The sequence below is a fragment of the Saccostrea echinata genome, unplaced genomic scaffold (genome assembly GCF_033153115.1).
Source record: "Saccostrea echinata isolate AGI-Se365-2 ecotype Australia unplaced genomic scaffold, CSIRO_AGI_Sech_v1 ptg000025l, whole genome shotgun sequence".
Lineage (NCBI taxonomy): Eukaryota > Metazoa > Mollusca > Bivalvia > Ostreida > Ostreidae > Saccostrea > Saccostrea echinata.
The window spans coordinates 24,856,881-24,869,475 of NW_026889774.1; the positions used below are offsets into that span (position 1 = coordinate 24,856,881).

General features: G+C 32.2%; 1 protein-coding gene across 2 annotated transcripts in view; it reads left to right on the forward strand.

Annotated features, from left to right (window-relative positions):
- The first annotated feature begins 1,659 nt into the window (after positions 1–1,659).
- LOC133192259 (prenylated Rab acceptor protein 1-like) overlaps positions 1,660–12,595 on the forward strand; it is an 82,170-nt gene continuing 71,234 nt past the window's right edge. For both annotated transcript variants that reach the window (XM_061328254.1, XM_061328255.1), the window contains exon 1: positions 1,660–1,664. The gene's annotated coding sequence lies outside the window, so the exon portion shown is untranslated. The remainder of the gene's footprint in view (positions 1,665–12,595) is intronic.

Sequence of the window (12,595 nt, forward strand, 5' to 3'; positions counted from 1 at the left end):
TTCACCTTTTTTTATTTTTAATGAGAAGATTATACATATCTTTACACCCTTTTTTACTCTTGAAAAAAATAAGTAAACTAGCAGGAATAAGTGGTCTGGAGATTGAAATTGTTTTGTAATCTTTAAAACAGGCTAGTCTCTTTCTCATAGCAGTTCTTAGTCCTGCATATTCAATATAATTTGTTTTCACATTAAAGTTATTTTGAATATGATTAAAACTATAAATATTACCATTTGGATCAAGGAAATCATTAATAAAAACAAAACCAGAATTAAAATAACTTTTAATAAAAATTGACCGGCCACCAATGGTGACCTTTGGATTGTACCAAACATGTTCTTGCTGGAGTGTTAAACCATTCATAGCTTCATTCTGATATACTTTCGACCAGCTAAAAAATACATCTTTCCAGAATTTATTTCTCAAGTTATTGCCTAAATTCTTAATATAATCAATTCCAAACACCCAAAGATCATTTATACTTGTTTTTAATTCTGCCTCAAGTAAGCTGACCCATTTGGCTTTTGAATGTATTACCCGTCTTATCCAACTTGCCTTCAATGATGTAACAAATTCTTTATAATCTATCATCTTTAGACCACCATATCTGTAGTCTTGAATTATAACATTTTTCTTAATTTGATGATTCTTCTTATTCCAAAGGAAATTATACAAGTCTTTTTCAAAAGCACTTATTACTTCTTCACTGGGATTTGGTAATGTTAGGATTAAATGGTTTAGTTTAGGAATTAATAATGTTTTTATTACAGTCAATCTTCCAAGAGGAGTGAGCTTTATAAGTATATAATTTTTATGAAGAGGCATTCCACTCTTGCATAACAGAAAATTGTGTTCTACACATTTATATTTATTTAATGACTTTATCCCCGTGACCTTGGTCTTCTCCAAATGACTGGAAAGGAAATTCACGATTTTGGCCGATTTTCTTTGAACTTCTTTCAAAATTATGCCGCATCCATCGGATATGGGCAACTTTGTGAAAAGTATGTACAGACTTAATTTTTCAATCTTACAATTAAGTTTGAACTTTGATACAACAGAGGGCCTCGACAGACAAACGGACATCATCCTCCAAAAAAAGATGCGTGTGATCCTTGATAGTTATCTGAATATCCAAAGTGTTTCACATAGTCTTTCAGAATCACCCGCGTTGCGCTGTGGTTAGAGCGTTTGCTCTAGATTCGCGGCGTAAGTGGGTTCGAATCTACTGTGGAACATAGAGACCGGTCTTTTGGATGAGACCGTATAAACCAAGGCCCCGTGTCATAGTAAGTGCTGGCACGAAAAAGAGCCCTCACTACTCAAAGGCGTAAGTACCGAGTACAGGTCTAAATTTGCAGCCGTTTACCGGCAGGTGGTGGCGTCTCAGTGTGAGTATAAAATTGTGCAAGGCAAACGAACAAACATAATCTGTTAGACATGATCAATCGTTAAGTTATGTATAATTTCTCATGTAGCTTTAATACAGTGTAGGGTTCAAATTTTCTACTGTTGACCATGACTTTGTTGAATGAACTTGAATAAAGTTCACAACCATAAAAGCTGTCATTAGTTATTCTTTCGAAAATAAAAAAAAAGTTTCTACAGTTCTCTGTCATGAATTTAAAAAACAAACAAACAAAAACTGCACAATTTTCTCCAAGTGACAGTGTTTAACTGAAACAAATGAAATTGGGTTACTGCTGTGACAAACCCGAGGATACAAATCTTTGTATTAAGTGTTAGCATCTAATATGTACATGTTAGACATAATCAATCGTTATGTTATGTATAATTTCTCATGTAGCTTTAATATAAGTGTAGGTTTCAAATTTTCTACTGCTGACCATGACTTTGTTGAATGAACTTGAATAAAGTTCACAACCATAAAAGCTGTCATTAGTTATTCTTTCGAAAATAAAAAAAATTTCTACAGTTCTCTGTCATGAATTTAAAAAAAAAAAACAAACAAAAAATTGAACAATTTTCTCCAAGCAACTGTTTAACTGAAACAAATGAAATTGAGTTACTGCTGTGACAAACCTGAGGATATAAAAATGTTTGTATTAAGTTTTAGCATCTAACACGTTCATTGTCCTTAGCTTTCATCCATTAATTTAAGTTGATAATAAATGACAAACACGGTGTTCATATCTATACGTATACAATTTAAGATTTCTAATCTAATAAGAAGGGGTAGGGGGTTGGTTGGAGGGTATGACTCGAAGTACATGATTATATAAGAATATGTACTACATGACTACGAAATAGTACTATTTTCCAAACAACAGTATGAAATGCCTAGAAGGGTAAACTATTTAATGGCTTCTTAGATTATAGCTTTTGTACAAAAAGCCATGATTAACTTGCTCACCGAGCCCAAATTCTATATCAAGAGATTATGATTTTCAGAAATTTGGGCAGAGGACTCGTTGCCTATTAACAATCGTATACACATGTACATGCTTTGTCTAGAAGCATTTAAGAATCATGTTTTCAAAGTGCAATGCATTTTCAATTTTGCACTACCAGGAAATTTTGGTTGAAGGTTGACTTATTGGACAATATTTTTTTATTGGACAATATATATAGGCGGCTTCATGTAATTATGCATGCAATTCAGTTTCCCTTTAGTCGAGTTGTAGAGAAGATATTAGAAAAATACTTGAAGTTTGATTTTCGGTCCAATACCTCAGACCCCCAAGGGAGAGGATCATGAAATGTTTCCCCCCTTCGGTGGATGTTATAAAACAACAGTGGTTGAAAGTAGTTTGGTCATTTCAGAGATAAAGCTGAGACTACTCAAAAGTTGAGAACGACGCACGATGTCGAAAACAGATAGCAAGAGGTCAGTTGATTGATTGTATACTGTTTTACGTCCCATTCTAGATTTTTTAACTCAAACTGGTGAAGGACTTCTAATTTAGACCTATACTCGACACTCATGGCCATTGAGCAGTGAGGGTCCTTTATCGTGCCAGCATGACACGAGACCTCGGTTTTTAAGAGAGACCCATGACTTTCACTTCTAATGCCTTGTCGAAGGAACAGTCACTACCTATGTTTTGTCGTAGGTTTGACGCGGCGCGGAGAACGAGAATCGAACCCGGGCCTCTCGATCACAAGCGAATGCCCTACCACTAGGCTATCGTAACCGGTACAAGAGGTCAACTGAGTAACTCACGTGACTTAAAAATCAATTAAACAGAGCAGGGTTGTAATGAAAATATGAAATCTCAAGTTAGTTAATAAGTATAATTCTGTTAAAGTCCTTTTTATAAAATTTGCTTTATTATGTATGTATGTTGTAGAACTCTCTTTGCAAATAAAATCGACCACACATGTCTCTTAGTTTGTTGCTATGAATTCTGTTGTTTTGAACAGTTTCAGTAGGGTTATCATTTCTCTCGAGATTTTATGTTACATGATGTATGTACTAGCATTTAATTCTAAAATAAACAGTTTTGAAATTATGAACGGAGTTTCATTATTCTCTCGTTAGGAAAAGGATTGATCACTGGGACATGTATTGTGTGTCAATATTCAATCTATGTATTCTTAAATGAAATCGCTCGTTTGGAGCACACCAAAAGTAATATCCTCATCATGCTAGTATCCTCTTTCTATTTACAAGACAACATGTATCTTTTTTTTCTTAGCTATAAAACTTATTATCTGAGATATGAGTCATTCTTTGTATGATGCTATTTCATTTTGACTTTTTTCCAGCTTTTAATTATTTTCTATATATCAACATTCTGCAATTATACAAAGAGCAAAAAAAATATTCAATATACTTTTAGACAAACTGACAGTACTAACTGCATGGAGGGAAACTCGCTACTAAATTAATTTTTGGTAATGATAACTTTTGTTGAATTCAGTGAGCTTGAAGTTTAAACCCCGGCGTATTTAAAGCATATACATATTTATACTAATTACAAAAGTGCACCTACTAATGATAAATATTAAAGATCAAACAACGAAAAATCAAGCCAGAAGGTACGCTTTTCCGGAATATGAGCAAACAAAAAACAAACTCTTTAGATTGTTGACCTATCATATTTTATGGCTAAACAGAATCATATACATTCAAGTTGTTTCAAGTTTGGGTTCAACTACCCATCATGGCGTTTGCCATCAAACAATGCACAAAATACTGTTGGCGGAATCAGAGAAATTTAGAAAGCAGTGCGGGATATTTATGAACACAGGGTTGACTAATGGATGAAATATTGCGAAACGATGACTGTAAACTTGCCTGTGGACTGAATTAACTCACAAATTGCAAAAGAATATATGATAAATGTACTTTCATTTGCCGGACATGATGAAGCACTTTAATGCTTACTGGTAAGGTATTTACCCGATGGAGCAACTTTATTTTTACAATGTGGAGTTCACAGTGATTAAAAATGTACTGTAATTGTTAGGACACGTTTCTATCACGGCATATGCAAATGAGATATTATTATTTTGGTATTTAATGGCATATGCCCTCACTCAGTGATGGACATATGTGACAATCAGAAGCTTAGACTCTTTTAAAGAACCTTTCCAGGTATTTTCTACTCAGGTCGCTTGTTTTTAACGCCTGGGAGACCTATGGAGAGGTTACTAAGTATATTTTCTACAAGGGAAAAAATTGCGAGAACTTGAATTGTTACTCAACAAAATTTTAATAATTTATATTCAATAATTCAGGATTGTAGTTTAATATTGTGTATGAATAACTAATTTAAGATAATTTACCCTACTGGCTATTCGCGATCTATAAACGCTATGACTGGAGATAGACACTACATATTAAGACAATTTGTTAAAGAAAACAATCCATACTTGAAAAAATATCCTTGATTTCGGAAGGAAAAAATATTTGCAGCTAGATTATATAGTCAAATAACAACACACCTATATCCATTTATAGAAAATCTTTGATGTATTATTGTTTTTAATATAATTGCGAGGTGTATTTTATCACTCAAATTCCTGATTTGATTGAAAATAATAATGATGTTGATGATAAAAGCAATCTTTTATTTTTCATCTTGATCATCTGTAAGGCATTGGCTCAAGGGAAGAATTTAAATGGGATGACTTTATCACATACGTTTCTTGAAGGACCTCACATTCCAAATGATGGAGTCCGAATGAGAATATTATATATATACGTAACTGCTTTGGCGGAGCAACAGGAGGAGAGAAACATACAGTTGTACTTGAAGATTGCTCGTTCGTAATTTGTCAAGTTTTGCATGCAGAATAATAACGGATTTTTTTTTAAATAATACTTTCTTTTTGGAACACTAAGCTACATAATTCAATACGCAAGAATTCCTAGCAAAAGTTATTTGAGTAGGTCAAGGTCGTTACTGCTATGATTGTAGAGGGCCATATACTTACATATATGACACAATGGTTGTTCATGACCAGAGCTTCTGTAACAACCTTCAACCATCTACATTTCATCAATTTTATGCCTGCCTGCCCATATTCCATAAAAGTAAGACGACTCAACTCCCATATAGAGAATAAAAATGGTCATTTATTAAGGATCTATTATATTATGAAATTAAAATTGTATGTGATAACAACGTAAACTCACGTGAGCGATTTAGACGAATTGGTTACATGTAAATCTGCGTGTGTGTCCTTCATATGCGCGACGTCGACCCAGACGTATTTTATTAGCTTTCTCCATTCCCCATGTCTTGTTTTTGTTGAAAGAGTAAATGGTATTGAAAAGAAAAAATCAAACCAATAAGTGACTTTACAGTGAGTCGCATTTCATTTGTCTCGTATATTCGAACATCACCAATACAAGGAAAAAAACCACAAAGTGAACAATTTTTAAGAGGTATAGATAAGGGGAAAAAATATACCGGAACACTATGAGTGTTCATTGTGACGATGCATCGGAAGATCGTTAAGCAAGTAATTATTACTTGTTTTATTGGCAAACAGGTACAAGGGCCGCAGGTAATTATGAGGTAAACATATGTCTTCACAGCTTCTGTCTGTATGTACAGAAAGGTTAATGCGTCGTTGTCTTTTTATCTCCCTGTACCTGGGGAAAATGTCATTTGTCACCAGAAGCCTGTTCAGCTCTGACAATGAGAAGATGGGGAAAAAAATAGAAAATTTTAATACCGGTATTTAAAAAATGTATTTTGTGTAAAAGATCATTCACAGTTGCCATATATTCGATTTGTATCAGTCTCTCACTATCTATTTGCTTGCTGGCTGCATTCCTGCCTACACCGATTTCGGTATTGGTAAATGGGGTTCCAGTGCAGGAGTTAAGAGGGACGTTCTATCAAATCAAAGTGTTACACGGCTTAATTTTTTTTCTGCTAAAGGTCGATGATTATGGGAATGAATTTTGCACCCACTTACTTGACATTCAGTTTCTGGACATTATGAACTTCAACTTTGCTTTTTAAAGTTAACTGTCAACTTTGCATGATCTATTACAGAAAAACCACAAAAATACTTTTCTAATGAGAGACAGATTTTTTTTTACACCCAGGGGTGGACCACAAGCCTAACGTCGCTTTAGTCCGACTGATATACCGAGGGTAAGTATGCCAGTGGGATAAAGTGATCAAAAGGCTTTTGGAGTTGACTTTGGACTTTCGATTCAATGAACCTAAAGCCGCGTAGATGTATCTCATATCTCTGAAAATATTCACAGGGTATAAGTCACTAGAACATAGCATTTACGAAGTTGAATTGTCAACGTATCGAGCATCTGTGGTGCAAGCTAGCAAGTGGTACAAATATTGAGTGGGTCAATACACTAATATAGACCAGACGCTACATTATAAACATGTCATAATAGTATTGCGAGGAATTGCACTGAACGGTTGTGTTACAACTTCTAGACAATATACGCGAACCAAAAAATCCTTATTGTACAGCACAACATAAAACATACCAAAAAAAAAAAATAAATTTACAGGGATTCTTCAAATATTGCTTAAAAACTTTCTTAGAAAATGTTTTAACATTCTGAGATGAGAATATATTTATCGAAATGATAAATTCGTGCTAAAAAATGAAGATTTAAAAAGTACATTGAAGAATGATATATCAGAAAAGAATGTGAATGAGAAAAATCTTTTGTAGACTAATTTTTACGCAGAATGCTTGACCTACATATTGTTAACCTGGTTAAACATAAATACACTTGCTCTGAAAATTATTTTCTGATTTTCTTTTTTCAACCGTGACGAGTTGTTTTAAAGGTTCATTTTAAGAATATTAAGTCATAAAAGTTTTCATCTGGACAGTTTCGGCATAAGTAGCCTAGATACTATCCCATTCATCACACGAAAATGACGTATACAACACCAATCTTGTTGACCTTTCCGTCAAAAGGTCATTATTTCTGGCAATAAAATCGTTTTAAGTGGGAACAGTCGGTGACGTTCTGTCAGAACATAAGATACTCTTGCAAGAGCAAAAGGGCCTCTTCAGAAAGTGTGACTGACAATAGAATCTAAAGGATAAATCCAGATTTATCCAAAAATCCAGATTTCTGGAACTTCAAAGCACAACTTTGGTAAATTAACATAAAATATCAATTTATTCCAATAAATAAAAACATACATAAACATAATTCATGATTTACAATGCGATTTTCCTAAAATAATTTTCTTACAACCTTCATTTACCGCTTTTTAAAGTCATACATGTATATGGCGTATTTTTTTTTTTTTTTTTTTTTGAAAAGTTCAGAAAACAAAATTAAAATAATCTTTCTAGTTGTCCTATAAAGATAGGACTTTCCTGTAAATTACACAATTTAAATCAATCGTGTTTCAAAGATATTAAAAGTTTAAAACAATAACCGATTTATTTACCGACTTCACATTTAAATAACAAACAGTTTAAAGTTAATTTAACTGTAAAAACTTCAGGTTATTCAAGTTCAAAATCATTAGAAAAAATTTAATTTGAACGTAAATAACATATATAATGTATATCTACACTCAATCTCGTATTATTATTATTTTTTAGCTCAGATACGTCATATGTAGCTGTAAAGAATTCTTTGTGTACATTTTTGGATTTATCAAAAGATGTAAATAAATTAACTATATTACTGTTTAACAGAACAACTCAAAATAAATATTGTATCATTTTTCCTGGGAGGGAAATGAGCAACAGTATAATGGATGCGAATTTTGTCGGTGCTTAGGGCAAGAACATCAATTGAGCGGAAGAAAGAAAAGGTACTAACCATTTATAAATGATGTGGTATTTCTTTTTTTTCCGCGTTCAAGGAGTCTTGAAAATTTGTCTTGTTTGAATTCGCTTATTCTCCGAAACTAGGAAGATGTGAGTAGGGACAGAAATGACACATTGGTTTGACTTCATAAAATCGCATAATTTAGTACTAGAAACATACATAGAAGACGGTATTTAAAATATACTTGTATGTCGATTTCAGCTCATGAACAAACGTCGAAGGCAACTGAAATATTCATTACATACTTTTACCATATTAAAGTTCATTTTATGGTGTAAAATTTGGTATGCAATCCATCTCATTCTTCTTATTAATTTTATTTCGATTTTATATCGCGGTGTCTTTCAAACCTTCAAGATGAAAAGTGAAAATATTCACATCAAGGTAATATTCATTGTTATATGATACTAGCAAAATTTTTTGGTGATTGACCGCAGTCGATCTATCGTCTATCACAGTTGATTCGGTCATAATGTAAATATAAGATTTACCGAATGGCAATATTAATACAAAATTTTCAGTATGACTAATTTTTTGGTTTTCTACCACCCGGTACATTCAAAATTACACGACAATTGCAACCCAGCTATTAGGCTAATGTGTCCATTTTGTCCATTTGCACAAATTGCAACTTTTAAATTTTGTTTGCTGTAAGTTCTAACTTGATCCTTCTCTTTTTTTTTTCTCGTGTTATTGAATGTGTTTAATGTTTTAATATCTTCAGATGTGATATATTTGTGATATATATGTGCTTGGTAAGTTTTCTGAACGCATGAAATAGGTTCACTTCTATACTGTGGTCCTTTTTTCATTTGCGTTTTAAAAAAAACAATCCTTTATGTTCGTAGAAAAAATTAATGCTTCTTTGGTACTTCCTATGCAAAAGGGGTTGAGAAAGAGTAAATCTGCATCTTACTTTTACCATCACTTTCTAAGTTTTTCATCAATTTGAATATGAACACAGAGTCTTATTACTTTTTTAGCATGTCGTGTTTAAGGAGTGGGTAGTTAGGTCCAGCACCTGTTCGACTTCATAAACAATAAACAATAAACTCACTTGCCTTTATGATTGACTTTTTCTTAGTAAATTAAATGTCCAGGAAGAATTGTTTTACAAAGTCTAAATAGTAGGAAAGTGTTGTAATTTTGGTAATAATATTTAGCAAAAGAATCTGGGGGGATAAGACGAGTCATGTGCCCATGCCCATTTTTCGGCTATGCAAGAACATTTATTGGAAAAAATCTCTCAATTGTTCGAATTTACTTACGCATTTTAATGTTTACCGTAGTTTTCAAAATGATATTTATATTCTGAACAAGCTAAACAGTTGACTTTCATTTACTGTCACAAATGTCTAACATGGGTAAGGACTTCTATTAATTAATCTGCATATTGAGTGTTTACACTTATTGTGGAGATATTATAAAAATGTTAACATCGTATATAATGATAATGGTGATCTAGAAGCGCTTTTATTTAAAATAAATAAAACGGGAATAAAAGTATTCAAATATCTATTATAATTTTTATCCGGCATTTTAAATAATTTACTGTAAATAAGTTTATTACTACATGTATATATTTTATTTCCAGTGAAAATATGTTATTCCTATAGAAATTTTTTATAAAGTAAAACAAAATTAAAACCAAAAAAAAAAAAAAAAAAAATCAGAGCATGACTCGAACACTTTCCTCCATAAACGTCCCTTTAAAGAGCTCATCGCTAACTACTAGACCACGGAGTCACACTAACGTTTCCATTTAAATAGCATACAGTTCTCTATAATTAGCAAGCGTTTTTGGACTTAGAATTTTTTAAGACCACGGTGAAAATTTAAGTAAGTTAACTTAATTTTTTATGTAGAGTGGATCTTCATACCAAATTTTTGCAAGTGTAAAAAGCAACATCTTTCCATTGCCTTTCATTAATCGTTCTAAAAAAATGGTACGATGACCCACTCTATTTAAAAAATGTAGTTATATCATCCAATTTATGTCAGTTTCTGTGAAAATTGAGCGTGATGCCATTTTGTTGTGTTAATCAGAATCATTTTCGCTGTTACAGTATTCAGGTTTTGTCAAATTTATATGCAAATGGTAATAAGCATTACATTAATTCAACAAAAAGTGAAATTTTTGTAAAATGAATTTATTGATTTTTTATCGATCGTTATGTAGGCATATGGCTCGGCTTATCCCCCCAGTTTCTTTGCTTGATATGTAACCTAAAGATCTACAATTAATACCGTGGAGCTTTTCACAAAATCTCTTACGACTGATACAAAAAAAAATTTCCATTTTCCAAGAAGTATCTAAGATAAGTTTCTTTTGCATCTGAATATGTGGTGAGTTATCTTTTAGAAAATAAATTACTATCTTTATTAAACAAAACAAAATAAAAATAATAAACACAGAGATGTCAATTTTGTTTAATCGTTGTCTTTAGATTTTTTGTGAAAATGACTACTGAACTCTATGACCGAGTGCCTGGCGAGAAAACTGGAATTCAAACTCTGTTTTCCTACTCAGTGATTAATCTCATACAAACAAAGAATTGTACTTTCGCCTCTTAGCTCTAGTTATAATAGTTGTTACAATAGGATTTTTTACCTGTTTGGTATCTCCTGTACCCAAATAGCAATTTCGAAAAACTGCCACAGCCTTCATAAAAATGTAAGTTAATATTCAAAACTTTGTTTTTGAGAGAAGTAAATTTATGACTGGACACCTGTATAATTTCCCCGTGATATGTATATTGAACTAATAAGATGCAGCATATAAAAATGTATTAGAATTAAACGAGGAAAAGAACTGCACTTGTTACTTCATTAATCTCAGTTTGGATTCCGATTAAAATATGACAGCAAAACATGAATATTTTGTTGTAAAAGTACAATTATTAAAAGAATTCCACAAACGTGGTGACAGTTGAATTTCAGGGGAAAAATAGATTCATCACCCGAGATCGAAGATTGAATCCATTGTGTACATTAAGCTGTTTGTTCACATTTGGAAAATAGGATGTGACCTTGCAATTGGTTAAGGTCAAAATTAAAATTTCTGAAGGTCACATTGGATTTTGTTATTCCATGCGGAAATGTGGATTTCTTCTTTGTTTATCAGTAACGCCAAAATCAGCTTATTCGAAGAACTGTTATCTATGTCTTTGGTTACAGTGGTAATTAATCAAAACTTAATTGTGAAATAAATTAATGAACTGAGCAGATGTTGTGTGTTTTGGGTCAAATAATGTCATTGTCGATAAAAAAAAGTTAAGATTGAAATAATGTTCTGTAAATTACACGTACATGTAATTAATTACAGTACCGGACTTAGTATGTCACTTTTAATTAACATTTCTTTTAAAGTTTGATAAACGATGAACTTGATTATATATTCACGAACAATAGATCAGTAACCTAAAGATTTTTTTTTATACATTAAATATGCAGTTTCGTTTAATTTACAAATTACCTGCAAATGCCAAGAGACGTTGGAAACTGTTCTCTTTCAATATTCATCCTAAAATCGCAAATCTTTGTTACTAATTCTATGTTTCTATTTTTTATCCTATTTTGAATTATAAATACACAATTCCATACAGCTTTGAATAATACCTTATTATCATATGCCCTAAAAAAGACTACGTTTACAACAATTGGAACTTAGACAATAAAAGCAACGTATTTTTGTCACACACTCGCCATTACTATTGCTCTGTAATTACAGAAAATTCATATGAACCCATTTCTGAGGATTAGAGCAAGTATTTTAGATTCTTAAAGACAGAGTCATCAGCGTGCTACATATGTATATACCATGTGTTAGGGAAAATCACAATAAGACCAGTAATGCATAGTATCTTTTAATGTACATGTTATTTCGTTGATGTTCATATACGATTTCATTTGTAACTACCATGTATATTTTTGGTTGGGATGGGATTGTAAAAGAGATAATGGGTTTTAACAACATTACATAAAACTCGAGACAAGTTATAAGATTTTTAAAGAAAATTCTTTTCAGTAAAGCTTCTTTCAGCCCAGAGCTACTGTCTTCAATGAAGCTTGTTTTTTTAATTTGCCAAAAAACATCATCTGGAACGTTTATTGATGCTTCCATAATTGTCAAATGACGATTAAAATGCAATTTTGGGAAAGGAGAGGGGGCCTAACTGCATCAATGAATATATCAGAAATATTATTTATTTGATTTAGGATAAATATGTACATACACTATCAAGCTACAGTGACTGTCTTCTGAAGTTGTACCCCCACTGTCCACTACGCAGTCTCGCATAATCAAAGAAAAACCAGTTAAAGGGTATGTCAAATGAAAA